The sequence below is a fragment of the Ambystoma mexicanum genome, chromosome 8 (genome assembly GCF_040938575.1).
Source record: "Ambystoma mexicanum isolate Mex_15411 chromosome 8, UKY_AmexF1_1, whole genome shotgun sequence".
Lineage (NCBI taxonomy): Eukaryota > Metazoa > Chordata > Amphibia > Caudata > Ambystomatidae > Ambystoma > Ambystoma mexicanum.
Genome location: NC_090929.1, coordinates 404,397,182 through 404,412,352, shown reverse-complemented (window position 1 = coordinate 404,412,352; position 15,171 = coordinate 404,397,182).

The window sequence follows — 15,171 nt, the reverse complement described above, 5'->3', positions numbered from 1 at the left end:
GCACAACTCAAAAAAGCAGATGAACAGATTTCATCAACATATGGTCGTAAAAAAGCAAAACCACAGTGCGTCTCTTCTGAAACAACAAAAGCAGCTGCTTTTAACTGCCTTTTCAATGTCAATTGTCAAGAGGACAACCCCAAAGGAACAGGAAAGGGAAGCGAAGAACTATTTTCCGTATGCTGGTAATGTTGAAACAAAGAGCCCCAAAATACTAAGTGTAGGAAATATGAATGCCCGAGACTTCCCCGAAGTTATTACTTCCGCCATTTCCCTTGAAGTCCATCGGATATGCGCTTCCAGCAGTGAGATCACAGCGCACTGCAGGCGTCCAGGGTGGGGCACCCTCCGGGTGGGGCACCCTGGGGCACCCTCCCGGACTATACTTATTCCAGGTGATACTTTTCTAAATGCCTATACTCAGAAACAGGCCCTTGAAAGGCTTGCAGCACTGCTCTGAGGGGCATGCATGAACATACCAACATGCCCCATGCCACACATGGCATGCTTACTCAGTCTTTTGTTGCTTTGCATTTAGGGACTTGCTTTTCCAATTATAAATCTGGGACCAGGGGTCCCAGAATGCAAAAAAAACAGTACTGGGCGAGCCTCTCCCACAATAGCTGAGGGTGTGCTGTCATGCATAGAAGGGCCGGTAAAGTAACACAGTCCTTCTTGGGAGTGTGTGCGCTGTCCTTTTGTGCTATAATTCTCTTTTTTCTTTTAAACATTTTAATAAAGACTTCGAGTATTGAATTGAGATTGAAGTGGCTCTAGGCCCCTCCTAGGAGTCTGGGTGACATGCGGATACTTATATATTCAGTAAACGCCAGAACCAGCAGATGGGCACACTGAGCATATAGCCTGCGGCAGTGCCCAGTGGCCACTTTGACTTGTGCAGGCCCTGTCAGGGACCCATCCAACAAATCCTAGTCATAGCCAGTGGCTACTTTGACCGTGGCGAGGATTTCGTCCTTGCCCCTTGCACACCAAGCTCCAGAATACACCCCCTTGGCATGACCAGTGGCTATGCTCATTGGTTACTTTGACTAGGTCAGGGTCAAGGCCCTACCCAGTGAACCTTCAAACGGTAACAACAACTTCCATTGGACAGGACCCCATTCAAGGAAGTTTAATAACCCACACCCAAACAAGGATAACACAATTGGTTATTTCAGGTCCTTTTTACGAACCCGGGTGTCCTCAATTTAATGGGCTGGCAAACCATGATCTCACTTTCACATTCTGGGACAAGCACTAAATTGTAACAATATGTTTCTTTTAATTTAATTAGACCACACAATATATGCAACGTGGCTCCCCACTCTTAATACATGCGAAATATACCTGGAAACACTCTTTGCAGGAACAAGCAGAATAAATCACAATCTCTAAATGAAAGCACTCTGTCTAATTCTACCTTTCTATTAATATTTACGCTACAGGTCCATCACCAATACACATTCAAAACAAGCAACAGACCCTTCTATAAGTGGGTGAACATATATTCTGGGTACTACTGGTTGCCATTACTGCTAAAACCAAATCACAACATGATTTGTCTTTTTGCATTGGAAGGGTTTTGGAAAACAAAAGAAATTCAGTGTTTAAAATGTCACACAATCACACAAGTTAAAAATCAAAACAGTGAAGGAATCAAGCCGCTCACTTCTGTCAAAACACTTTGTGGCACATTCTCAAAAATGAGTGCAGAGGATGTGCTCTTGTCATTTGTGCTCATTGCTGAACTGCACAGGTCACCTTATTCTCAAGTGGCTGTACAATAGCACACAGATGTGCTGTCCAGACCCTGCATGCATTACTCCAGATACTAATGAATGGCAGGCTCCCAGCAACCAGTTAAAATGGCCCGTCTGTGAAATGCTCATAAAAAAGCATTTCCGTCCCTGTTTGGGGGGTGGAATTGCAAGTGTGCCCGCCATGGTTCAAACCGCGGCTGTCACACTTAATGAAAAAATCATGACCATGTCAGGATTTAAGCCCCGCAAGGGGATGACCTCATTTCTGCACATTTAAGAGTGCCTCCCGTTTGCGCTTTCATATGTGCATAAATGCCCCCTTGTTTGTGCAGTTGTGCAAGGGGGCAAAGGAGCATTTGAATGAGCTCCTCTAAGACACTCTCATTCAGATGCCCTTTGTCAATCGGGCTGCTCCTTTTTTTTGGTGACTGTGAGGAGATGCGCTATTGACGCTCCTCACTTGCCCCTCAAAATGTTTTTGAGAATCTGGACCCTAGACATCTGTGTTGTTTTAAATTGCAATGCAGCTGAAATGGGTAGTTTTGAAATGTGCATAGATTTCATAGGGGCAAAACAAACCCACCCACAGGTGTTGTCTATTGGGATTTCTTCCCTCTCACCAACCCCTTTTCTAGTCCTAGACTAGCAAATAACTTTAATCAAGTCATTTATTTTTTATATGGCCATCACATGGCAAAATGTTTTAAATCACTGTTACCCTGTAAGAGGACATTGCGTGCTGCACTAAGCGCGGACCAAGGTATCGAACATGTGTTTCTCCGCGTCGTCTTGCTTCCAAGGCAAGCGCGTTGCCCTGAGCTATCCTCCCGAGATTTACTTGTAAATATTCTTTCAGGATATCAATTTACTTACTTTCAATGTTTTTTAGTGGACACAAGGCAACCCAAGAGGATCATTGGTGAGGTTACTAAATGACTTTTGTAATAACCCCACCCCCTTCAAAATAACAGCATCAGACCTTTCAAAAGGAGCTGTTTCTTGAGACACAATTTATATTTGGCTGGGGTGAATGAAAATTAAATTATGTTGTGTTGATTTATACAGTGCATCGTTCCCACCCAGGGGCAGCCTCCAGGTACTCACGTGGCTCTGCAAGAACGTAAACGGGGTTTGTTAGTGCGGTGCAGTGATAGGCTAGGTCCAGAACCAGGAGAAACTGGTGTCTGTGTGTGTTGGCTTGTAGATGATTGATTGTGTGCCCTGGCTTGTTGTATCCATACGGGTAAGGTCCAATGTCTGGGTTGTTTTTCTATGGGAATATTTGTTATGTTGGGGGATGTATGTGTATTTTATGTGTATTTAAGTTTGAGCGTCATGGCTTGTTGTATACATATTGGTAAGGTCCAGTGTCTGGGGTTGTGTTTTGTATATGCAAGTGTTATTTATGTTGGGTGTGTGTTTGTGTATAGGTTGGCTGGCACAGTTGGCATGTATGGTATTTGGGTGGTTGGTTCGAGGGAGCAGGAGCGGGGTGGTTAGTACATTGGCTACTCTATCTAATTTTGACATATGTCAATCTTCACAATTCTATCTAGTGATCTGCATTGCTAAATTGACAATCTATGTAAGAGTGATTCATGGCTAATGTTCACAAATCTATCTGAGACGCATGGTTAATCTTCACAATTCTATCTAAATGTGACACATGGCTAATCTTGACAATTCTATCTAAACGTGACATGGGGCTAATCTTCATACATCTATCTAAATGTGACACGTGGATAATCTTCACAATTCTATATAAATTATCAAATAATATTTCACGTACTAAACTATGGAGGTATCACTATGAAACTAAAATAACTTTAAAGCTCTAGCCTTCCTGCAGATCATTGTCATATTTCAGTTTTCTCTAGACAAAACAGTTGAGGAGTTATGCAGTATTCTAACTTTTGAGAGCATCTCTCTTTTTATCAGTGCCTGGTTTCAAAAGATGTGAAGTTTCATGTCTGCCTTTCACATGTCCCAATTCCAGTGTATTATTCCAAACACAAGTAGACCTATAATAGCCACTCTTTGACCAGTGACCCTTTAACACCTGCCTTTATAAAGCACGTTTGTAAAATTCAGTGGTTGCATCTAAGCTGCTTTCTCTTTTCAATTTTTCATTGCCGTTATTAATGGTGCCAGATTTATTTAAGGTGGTGGTTCTTACACTCCTCTTGAAATCACAAGCTGACCCCACAGACCTGGCCAGGTATAGATGCATTTCTAACCTACCAATTCCTGGCAAGATTCTAGAGCATGTCACGCTTAAGCAATTACAACACTATATTGAAACTATCAACCTATTAGATCCCCAATAGACTGTCTTTGTCTGCCCATTCCATGGCACTGAAAGAGATGTTTCCTCAATTCTAGAAGACTTGAGGAAAACATGACTCAGGGTGAGTCTGGACGTCTGCTACTTTCTGGATCTGTGGCATTTGACACAGTCGCTCCATCCACCTGTCTAGGCTTAGGGAATTTTGGAGTGGAGGACTAGCCTGGGAGTGGATTTAATCTTCCTTGAATAGTCATACTGAGAGTTACCTTTCCTTTGTTTGTCTCCCAACCTACACCCCTCTCTTGCAGGGTGCCACAAGGTACTCCCTTTACACCAACATTGTTTAATATATACATATCACCTCCGGTGAAACTATTTAAGATATGAAGGTCTCACCTCTAGTGCACAGGTCGTGTTCCACTCCACGGGGATAGACTTGGATGTTGAACAAACACCATAATTTTTAAAAATAATGTTGGGGAATATTGTGCCCATTTGGCATCCAGCCCTCGGTAGTGTCAGTGTGACTCCAAGAAGGCCACAGCATGGCGCTTTCAAATTTTTCGGAAGCGCAGGTTCTGACCAGGTAGCAGACAAATTCTACACACCATAATGGCAGCATCCCATATACCACCAACCAGAATGACTCAACTGTTTCAAAGAGCCAATCTGGTAGCCGTTTCATGGACCCATGTACTTGAGTTCTGCATTCCCTAGAAGGAGAACCATGGATCCGGATCCAAGTAGCCTATTGAGCGGCCTTAGATTGAAATGTGGGCCTGCAGATTGTACTAAAATGACCCAATCACAAATTATTGGCCAGCTTTGGGCATATTAACATAAAAGCCGGATGGAGTGGCGCTAAACCCTGAATGGATTCTGAGTTGGAACAGGCACAAAGCCCTAAAGGAGGTTTGGCACAAATCTATCCACCAGTTTGGCTGTAGGTGAGAGAAAAAATGGGTCTATGGATAATTGATGGGAAAACCCACGCTTTGGGACTCCTATAACCTTTCATTAACAAAGCTGCTCAGAGCTTTCAACAACAATTTAGAGTTTTGTCTATATTTGCTTTGACATTTCGTGAAGATTTGTCAAATGGTGCCAAAGTTATAATCCACCCAAAATATTGTCTTTCTATGGTGAGTTCACCTTACCCATAGCTGTAAAGTCACTGTTGATGACCTGTGATATATTCTCCTGCCCTGATAGTAGCAGTATAGTTAAGGTTACATCAATCTTTAAAAAGAAAATTAAAAAAGCTTTTGTCTGTACATTTTGATCCTGTCCATGAAAATTCACCAAATTTGGCAAGCGACTGACCTGGCCAAACCCAAACACTCCTGGCAAATTTGGCAACGTTTTATCATTGTGTTCATGCTGAAAAAGATTGCCAAGTAAACAGTTTTTGCATGGTTCACTCCTTGAAGGCTAACACGTATACTGTACAGCTCACAAGATCTCAAGAGCACATGCCAAAGAGATTTCAAAAATTGCAGCAGCCAAATTCGAAAGTTTGACTTATTTAAGGCCCAAAAAGTATAAATATTTCCACACAAGTGCAGTAGCCTAGAATTAGAATTATTAAAAACATATTGCACACAATATATAAAATTCCAAAAAACTGAAATATGATCTGCCGCACCAACCATCACAGCATCCAAACATAAATACAAAGTACACAAATGTATGCCAAACAGAACACCGCAGTATAAATCGCAGTTATAAATAACAGCACCACAATATCACAGTCAAAGGGACCAAATGAAATCTGAAATATACCAACCGGCATTCTATTTGAGTGGTTGCAATGGGGAATATATTTTGCAACAAAAAATGAATTTATCACACAGCAAAAAAACAAATCTGCCTCAAAACATCCTCTGTCACATGATCTGATCTGCAATAACAAAGAGAATGGTCATACTACTTGACTGTCTACCTATTCACTTCGCCTGTGTGGAATAGTTTTTCAACTATGTAAAAGAAAGAAAGCTTTTTTTAAAAAACAAATTGTGCACGTTTTCACTGTTGCTGTGTTATTTCCGTAAGGTTTCTGTATGGGGGCTAAGATTGCAGAAGGAATTGTAAGACCTCTCAGAACTTCCCATCATTTCATTCGATCAACTGAGTTGAACGCTGCTTTAAAATTCACAGAGACTAGGAACAGTGTACCCTTTTATGGGACACATAATTGTTAAAGATTGTCAAAAGGCAGAAGGCCTGATCAACTATGCACAGGCCGCTTTTAAAGTCAGCCTGTAGGTCTGGCAAAAATACCCTCTTCCTCAGCCGAACTCTTAAGATGGGACAGAAGCATTTTCTCATATACCTTGGAGAGGCCGTCAATCGGGCTAATTGGTCTATAATTTGACAGCAGTTGCCTGTCACCTTTTTTAAATTAGGCATGATTTCGGCCTGCTGCCAGCTGGCGGGAGCATAATCGATGCTATTCAAATGATTTGAAGAACTAAGCAAGTATAGGGGCCCACATTTGATAGTCTTCTTTAAAAAGATCAATTTGGATGCTATCAACGCTGGGCCCTTGCCTTTCTTTTGGGAACTGCAAGCCTTACACGTTTCTTCCACACCAAATGCATCGGGGACTAATGTACCTCCTGTGGTGAAGGGAAGCTGCTCCTCTCTCTGTGTAATTAGCATAGAGAGTACTAAAATGGCGCAACCATGTATCCTTAGTAATAAAGGATTCCACATCACAGTTGTAAGATGAGCCTGATTGCATATCTGAAATCAGGTTCCAGAAGGTGCGTGCATTATTATTTTGAGTAGTCATTTTAAATTGTTCCCACCTAGCTTCTTCTGCTGCTTTTTGTGAGGGGTCAGAAATGAGAGGCGGACACAAAGTTGTAATGTTTTCAACAATAGACATTTTATTAAAGGAAAAGGGTTTGGATAAAGGCCCCTCCGTGCCTATCCCAAAGAGTTTTTCCCTACCTATGAAACCACTAAAGATCAGTCTGTTTGGCGTTGACAAAAGTAGTCAAACTGTCTGTGTGCCCAAAACATATCTTACCCTCACACTAAACATCAACAGCAAAATGTGCAAGGGTAATGTCTCTGTTTTAAATTTAGTAAAGAGTGTGCAAAAACCAAAGTATGTAAAATCAACAAAAGCAATCCTTGTATCCAGGGGATGGTTCCCGCTCCCTGAACTGTTTCAGGGAGAATATAGAAAGGGTTCAGTTCAGACAATAGTTACACTAGGAGTGGTAGAAAGTCTATTTCATATAACACCTTAAGCTGATGAAAAATGTCTTTTCCAAACAATGGTGATTTCTTTTTAAGGGTGGCTAAATGATTTCTTGGCAACTTAAGAAAATATGCTTCAGTGCTTTCTTAGGGATGATGATGAAAACAATGATTATTTGAAGCATGGCAAAAGTAGCTCTTGGGAACATAAGAAATTATGTTTTAACGCTTTCTTAGGGATGAGGATTACATTTTATTTTTCATAGAACAGTAGAACTGTTCCAAAGAACAGTAGATATGTCTCTTCTATACAACACCTTCTGAAGAATGACAAAAAGTATCTTTTCAAAGCAGTGGGGTTTTTACAAGAATGGCGTAAAATGTCTCTTATATTTAATGATACACCCCTGGAAAGAACCCCATTCTCGATGTCTTTTCCTGTCAAACAACTTATAAAGATGGTCTCCTGGTATACTCTCCTGCCAGGAATCCTATTCCAAAAATGTCTTTTCTGTTGACACATCTATATGGGTTATCTAGTATACTTCCCTGCCAGGAATGACCCTTTGTGGGCTTTGAAGATCCCCTGGTGTACTCTCTTGCCAGGTATGTCGCCTTCCTCAAAGGTTCACTGTCGGAGTCAGGCAGAGTCATAGGAGGCGTACGAGGCGTTACACTGGAGTGTGTCTTCTACCTCTGTTATTGCTGTTGCTGTTGGGTGTAACCTGCTACAAAATCCCATCTCGCCCGCAGAGCGGGCGCGGAGTCAGGCAGAGTCAGAGGATTCTGAGGAAGTCCGTTCAAGTCCTGCACCCTCCTCTACTTCTCTATTGCTCTGCGCCCGGCTAGTTACAGGAGCAGTGATTTAGCTACACTATCTGAGCGGAAAAGTATCTGCTAAGCTGCCTGCCATGGTGCCTGGAAAAACACGCGCTCAACGCCAGCTGCTTTCGGCCATGGAACATTCCTTCGAGGAACAAACGACTGAACAAGTGAGTGTTCCCGACAAGAGAGGGTTGGGGGTTACTGGGGGCATTGAAGACGCTGGAAACTCTAAGGCGCGAGTGGCTGACTCGGCTGAACTGCGTTCTTTGGAGCCGCATCAACGTACTACTCTAGTACTGACTCCTTCTAGCCTTTCCCCCACCCCGACCCTCCCCCCAACTCTTGCCCATACCAATACTCTAACTTTGCTTATTGATGACGCGGCTCCGTTTAGACGTTCGGCAGTCATCGCAATTGGTGTGGAGTTGCAAGGGGGGACTTTTTTGGAGCAGTCTGTGTCGTCTTCGGTCATGTTCGGAGCACTCGGGACTGTTGCACAACAGTCTCTTTTGCGGACAAAGGTAGTTCCTCAATTAAGAGTGCTCATGTGGGAGTCGTACAAACTGCTGTCACGCGGCGCTCCTAATCAAAGTGTTAGTATTCCTCTGCAAATACTGACAAAGGAAACTGACTTTTTGGATGTGAACCACTCGACATGTCCCCTTGTCCTTCATAATACATGCGATAACAATATGATTGCAGAGAAACAAAGGAGATCTCAATACTTTAGCGCTAATGCATTCCCAGACACTTTTGGAGACGTGTCTTTGTTAAGCAAGATTGACGTCGACACGGACAACAATGTGTTAACACAACTGTCTGACATGGTGGACATAGCAGACATTATGGAAACAATGGAATCGAGTGCCTTGGGTCTCACACAGCTGAAACACTTGAATAACGTACAGGGTGACAGTCTTTCAGAGGGCAGGTGGAATTCTTTGTACATAGTGAGTAAACTACTGCACGAGTTAACATGCTTAAATAAAGATAGACTGCTGAAATCGAAAGAACATGAATCACTGGACACAATGGCACACAGGCTATTAGATCAACACATAGACCAAGTTGTAATACAAACAATCTCTGAGTCACCTATAACAAACACATTTGGTGCAGCCAAACGTAGAAGAAAAGAGATGAGTAGCTCACCTGGCATTGGTTGTTCTCAGAGGAAAAAACCAAAACGGGGTACTCCACTCATAAATCCATCAGAATCTTCTCACTTTGGATCGAACAAGAACTCTAACGAGTCCTCTGAGAGACACATGGCCTCACTTTCAGATTGTGATTCTGCTGTGTCTTCTCTAATGGAGCGTCCATACCCCAGAATTAAGAAACTGAAATCTTACCATTGTCAAAGAAGTAAAACTCCAAAACCCTCCAATGAATATGGTATAAGAAGTGATGTCAACTGGACAAGGGATCTACAATCAACCATAATTTCATCTATGGCTTTAACAATTGCACCCTTCACTAAACTCTATGAGCATCTAAATGAGTCCATTAATGATCTCTCGAGTTTAGTGGCTAATCTGAATACAATGTTTTTTGACCTTGAGATCAGTAACAACTATCTTAGGGAAGCACAAAATACACTAAACAAAAAAATCGAGTCAGCAGTACTTATAATTACTGACCAAACAAGAAATAACAACGCTGAAAAGAAGCTATTGGCAGAGGTGGCTAAAGAGGCCTTGGGTCTCTTTATGAATAACAAAATGGGACCAACTGTGGCAACATCCTCAATGAATGTTGGATGTCAACTTGACAATCGATCTGAAGAACAACAAGACAATCCTACAGAACATCCAGCTGCTCTTGATTTGGACGTAAGTAAGCCAAAAAAACTCTTCTAAGAAACCTACTGTGTGTCACGGTTTGGAATCTAGAAAGGAGACATCTGAAGTGTTAATATCTAAAGAAGATTGCAGTATGCCTCAAAGTAACAGGAAGATCAATACGGACTGTATCCTTGTAAAAGACTTTAGTACATCTTAAGAAAACAGAACTGCAGAAATGAATAAGGATCCAACTGTTGCAGCCTCATTTGCTGAGATTTTATTGAGCACTTTATCTTCCGACAATGAAGCGACCTTAAATCCACAAATTGCTTCAACTTCGAATTCCATTGTGTCCTGTTTAAACAAGAGGCCTATTATTAACTCTAGCTCATCAGGCAAAAATCTATAGATGAACCTAGCCAACGGGAACTGTTTGACATTTTTAAAGGTGCTCAGAAAAATGTTAACATCGAAATTCAGAAGCCCTCTCCAAGAGTTGGTTTACTGAAAAAATCAAAAAACCAACTCTCAAAAAAATCGAGACGTGGAAATAACTCAAGAAAATTCCTTAGAAACTTAAAAACAGTCAAGGTAACTGTCAACACTAGTAACTTGAAAGAAAAAAACAGCACCCAAAAAAGCAGACAAGTGGTTTGGTTATGACACCTATTGATGTGACGGAAGAACTAATTGACTCGATAAATATGTCCACCTATGAAGACGACGACATTGAAGTCCCGATGGTGGCAAAAGTGTCAATGGACGTAATGCCATCAGCTTGTCCTGGTGACAACTTAATCAAGTTGGCCGAAGTCGAAGCATAAGAGGTCCAGGAAAGTAAAAATCCAGAGAAGTGATCTAAACCTGGTCTACAATCGCAAGCTGTGCACATTGATGCAAGCTCTAAAGAGGACTCCATCATTCCATTCTTGACTCTAGAGGACAAAAGAATAAAAGTGGTCAAGGACTCTACCAATGATGCACATACAAAGTCGGTAGCACTTGAAAAATGAAATGAGCAGGATAGAGACGGCGAGAGGTGCCAAAAAGTATGCGTACAAACTCAGCTAACGCATACTGGAGCAATTAACAAAATCAGAGATAACTCTTGCTCCTTAATCACGGACGCCAGATGAGAAAAATTGAGAAATGTGGTACTTGCTGATAAACAGACCATGGCTGAGGTCGATGTACTATGTGTGCAGGATGTTCAGGATGCAATAAAATCGCACAGAGTTTGTACTTTAACTCGATCGTCGGTTGTCGCTGACGTGGACAACATCGAAGTAAACCTTCCCTTTCACACATTAGAGGAAAAAACGAATGAGGTTGGTTGGTGAAAACGTCGCCCAGACCAAAAACTAGTCGAGCACCTAGTCTGGACTGCAGTACCATTCGAAGGACGATCGAAAAGTTGAATGTAGGGATCAGGAGCCACTACATAATTGACAAGTTGTACAGAAAGGAGAGTGTACTCAATTGTCGGACATGAACAATAACAAATTGAAAAGTGCACTTAAGAAGAATGTTGTTGTCTACAAATTGATTTTGGAGCGCGTGCACGACTCTGATGACCTAATCCTAAACCGTCAGAATGTGCTCCGACTCTTCTATCTTGTTGCAAGTCTTAGAGCGATCACTTCTGTCGATTTGAAAATTGTGGAATTTGTTGAAGAATCAAGAAACGACAAAGTGATCTTGCACGTTCACTCAACAATTATCCATGACAGTTTGTTAGAGGCTTGTCCTATATTACTTTCTCTTGGTTTCGACATTTATAAAGGTTAGAATATGACCACTGAAGATAGTCATGAACTAGAACCAGAGACAAACAAGACACCGCAGAAAATGTTACACTGCACAAAGAAAGTGGTTTGTTTGAACGCAAAAACTTATTCCATGTCCTCAGCGAGACTGACCTCGGAGGAAACAGTCAATCAACTTAAGGATGGTGGGCATTTGAAGATAACCATATTTGGACAGGAATGTCATATGAACACAACAGGCAGCCCGAAAAAACTTGTTTCCGGCACATTGAACAAAAATGACTGGGAGTGGGTGGCGTCTACTTTGAACACCAAATCGAGAATATAACGCCAGGAATTGAAGGACAAGATCTCACTTAATCTTGGATCTTGGAATGCCAGAGTATTTATCAATTTGTTCCAAACACCATGGCTTAACGATCTCGACTTGGTGTGTTTACAAGAAACTAGGTTATCGGTTTGTCCAACTTTACAAGACTTCAAGGTAGTTCTAAATCCTGCAATAAAACACTTAAAAGGAAGACTGACAGTTGGGCTGTTGACAGCAGTAAGAAAATCTGCTGGTCTGAGGATTGTTGAATCCCTCGCCATTTCACCTTTTATACAGGTTGTCTCAATAGTTAGATCTCAAAAGGATGCACGTGTTCATGACATTTTCCATATTTTCACCCTTTATTGGAACCATGCTGTTGTAGACAACTTGGCTTTTATTGATCAAGTGACAACTGCCATTGACAAAGTGTTAGAAGACTCAAAGTCCTTGAACATAATTATCTGTGGGGACCTAAATATAAACTGTGTAAACCCTGTTAAAACAACAAACAGCAAAAAATGGAATACGGCGGCTCACAAGCTGGCTGCCTCTAATTGGGGACAAGAGATGGATGCCAGAAGGATGTCAATGCTAAACGGAAATCTGGCAGGTGACATCCCTCCGAAATCAATTTGGAAAAGAGAGGATCAGATCTCAACTCTTGATTACATCTTTGTTTCAGAAACAATGTACACAAGAGCATCACATCTTGAAGTTACTCCTATGGTCCACAGCGACCATGACATGATAAAGTTAACATTTAATGTCTCCTGTCGAGCAGCTGGTGCTATATGGGTACATTCTCTGTGTGTTAGTTCTGGCAGAATAAGATTGTAGTTAGAGGACAAAGATATCTCTAATATTGTCGACAAGCTGAATGCAGAGACTGGGTTGATCGAATACCAACAGTTGTTTACCCAATTTACTGAACACAAACAGGGCCTGAAAAATTAGAAATTTATATATAGGCATAAATTTGATCTTCAAGTTCAACTGAAGAAAAGATTGATGCGTCGAGTAATAAGAAATCTTCCAAGAACCGACAATGAAGTCTTCTTAGCAATGAAAAGAGACACTAAACAAAAATTTAACAACTGCAGTAAGGCATATAAATCAGTGTTACTTCAAAACGATGCAGAGGAAATGATGGCCAGAATGGCAAACAAAAATTCCTTGGAATTTTGGAGACTCATCAATGATAAATTTGCACCCCAGGGTGCCTTACTGTCAACTCAAATCCTAGAAGCAACCTGGATTGAATTTTACACTGAAATGTATAGTGCGAACGAGAGAGTTAATAGTTACTGTCTTCCCAGACTCGATACTTGGGAGCTGGAGTTCGATTACGACGACATACTGAACACAATGAACAACGTGAAAGCGTCAAGAGCTCCAGGACCTGACGGGTTAACCAACTACACTATCAAGAAAAACCCTGAAGCATGGGCAGAATTTTTCATGACACTTTTCGACAGAATAATAGCGCAACGTACTACTCCTATATCATGGAAGAACGCTATAATCATTCCTGATTTCAAGAAGGGGAATAGGGCTAATCCGAGAGATTATAGGCCTATTGCACTTCTAGATGTGTTGGGCAAGATGTATGCTACCCAGTTACAACGTAAATTGTTGAAATGGTCTGTCGACTCTAATCATGTAGACCGAAGACAAGCAGGCTTCGTGAAGGGTGTTGGATGTAGCCTCAATCCTTTCCTCTTAAATTTACTCAAGATGGAAGCCATAAGGACAAACACTAAAGTTTATTTAGGCCTCATTGATTTTTCGCACACTTTCGACAGTATTGACAGGGGTATTTTGTGGAAAAAACTGTCTGATTGGCAATGTTCTCCAAGTCTAATAGAGGCAATTTGAGAACTCCACACTAACACATCTATTAACATCAGATTGGATGGTAGTGGAATCTTATCTGCCCCTATACAAACTTTTAAGGGTGTGAAGCAAGGCTGCCCTTTGGCAGCAATTATCTTCAATGTATTCCTATCTGATATAGGAGAGGCATTCAGCGGTATCTCATCATTTTCACCAAAGATAAATGGAGCTCATGTGGGGTGGCTCCTGTATGCTGATGACCTGATACTCCTGGACAAGGCCCCAATTGGCCTGCAACGGAAACTCGATGCACTAGAAACTTATGTGTCAAACAACGGTTTACAAATCAACAAAAAGAAGTGTGAAATATTGGTTCTTCAAAACCTGACAACTGTAAATAAGAATCAACGTAAATACGCTTGGCACTTGGGAAAAACTGGGTTGCCAACTACTTGCAGTGCTAAATATTTAGGAACGTGGCTGAACACTAACTTAAATGATGATCCTTGGGCACAGGCAATAAAGTCTAAATGTCGGATGCTAGCTTGTCAAGCCGCAATCATTAATAAACAATATGGGAACTTCTCATTCAAACCAATTATCGCCTTTTACCTTCAAAAGGCGGTACCAGCAATGATCTTTGCCACTGAAAATGCTTTTGGATGCACTTATGACCTATGGGGTACGCTGGAGAACATATTCTGGAGCAAGGTGTTACAATTATCGAAAGGAATGTCAACTGTTTGCAAAAGACACGAACTTGGCCTAACATCGATTCATGCTAAAATATGTTGGAATGCATTATCCATATTTAGAAAGATCATCAGTGCTGTTCCGATGTTACAGTATGAAATATTGAAAGACTCCTATAGAGTAAGTAACAATACAATGTTGAATCTGTGGAAACATCAATGTACGGAAGTTTTAAGATCTCACAACATTTCGGTATCTACATTGTTGGATAATCCTGATCTAGCCAAAAGACATCTTTGGAGATCAGATTGGTGCCAAACATGCGATCTAAGAGATAGATCCCAATCAATGAGTGAAGTACCCTTTGAAGCAAGGTCCGTTGGCAAGTTACAACCATATTTACAACAGTTTCCATATATTTTTAACCAAAGAGCGTACAGGATTTCGGTCTCAAAAACTGAAGACTTAACCTGTCGGTTCTGTGAGCAAAGCACCGAGACACTGAAGCATCTAACTTTATTCTGCACAGAATTGCGTAATTTGCGTACTCGGACCCTGGGTACTGTAATTTGCAAACATCCTACGCTCAGTGCTGATGAATGGTGGTACTGTATGTTCAATGGGCTGGATCGGAAACTAATGTTCGCCTTGGTAAATTTTTTGGGTGAATTACAGGCATGTTTGACTCTTGGTAAATTGG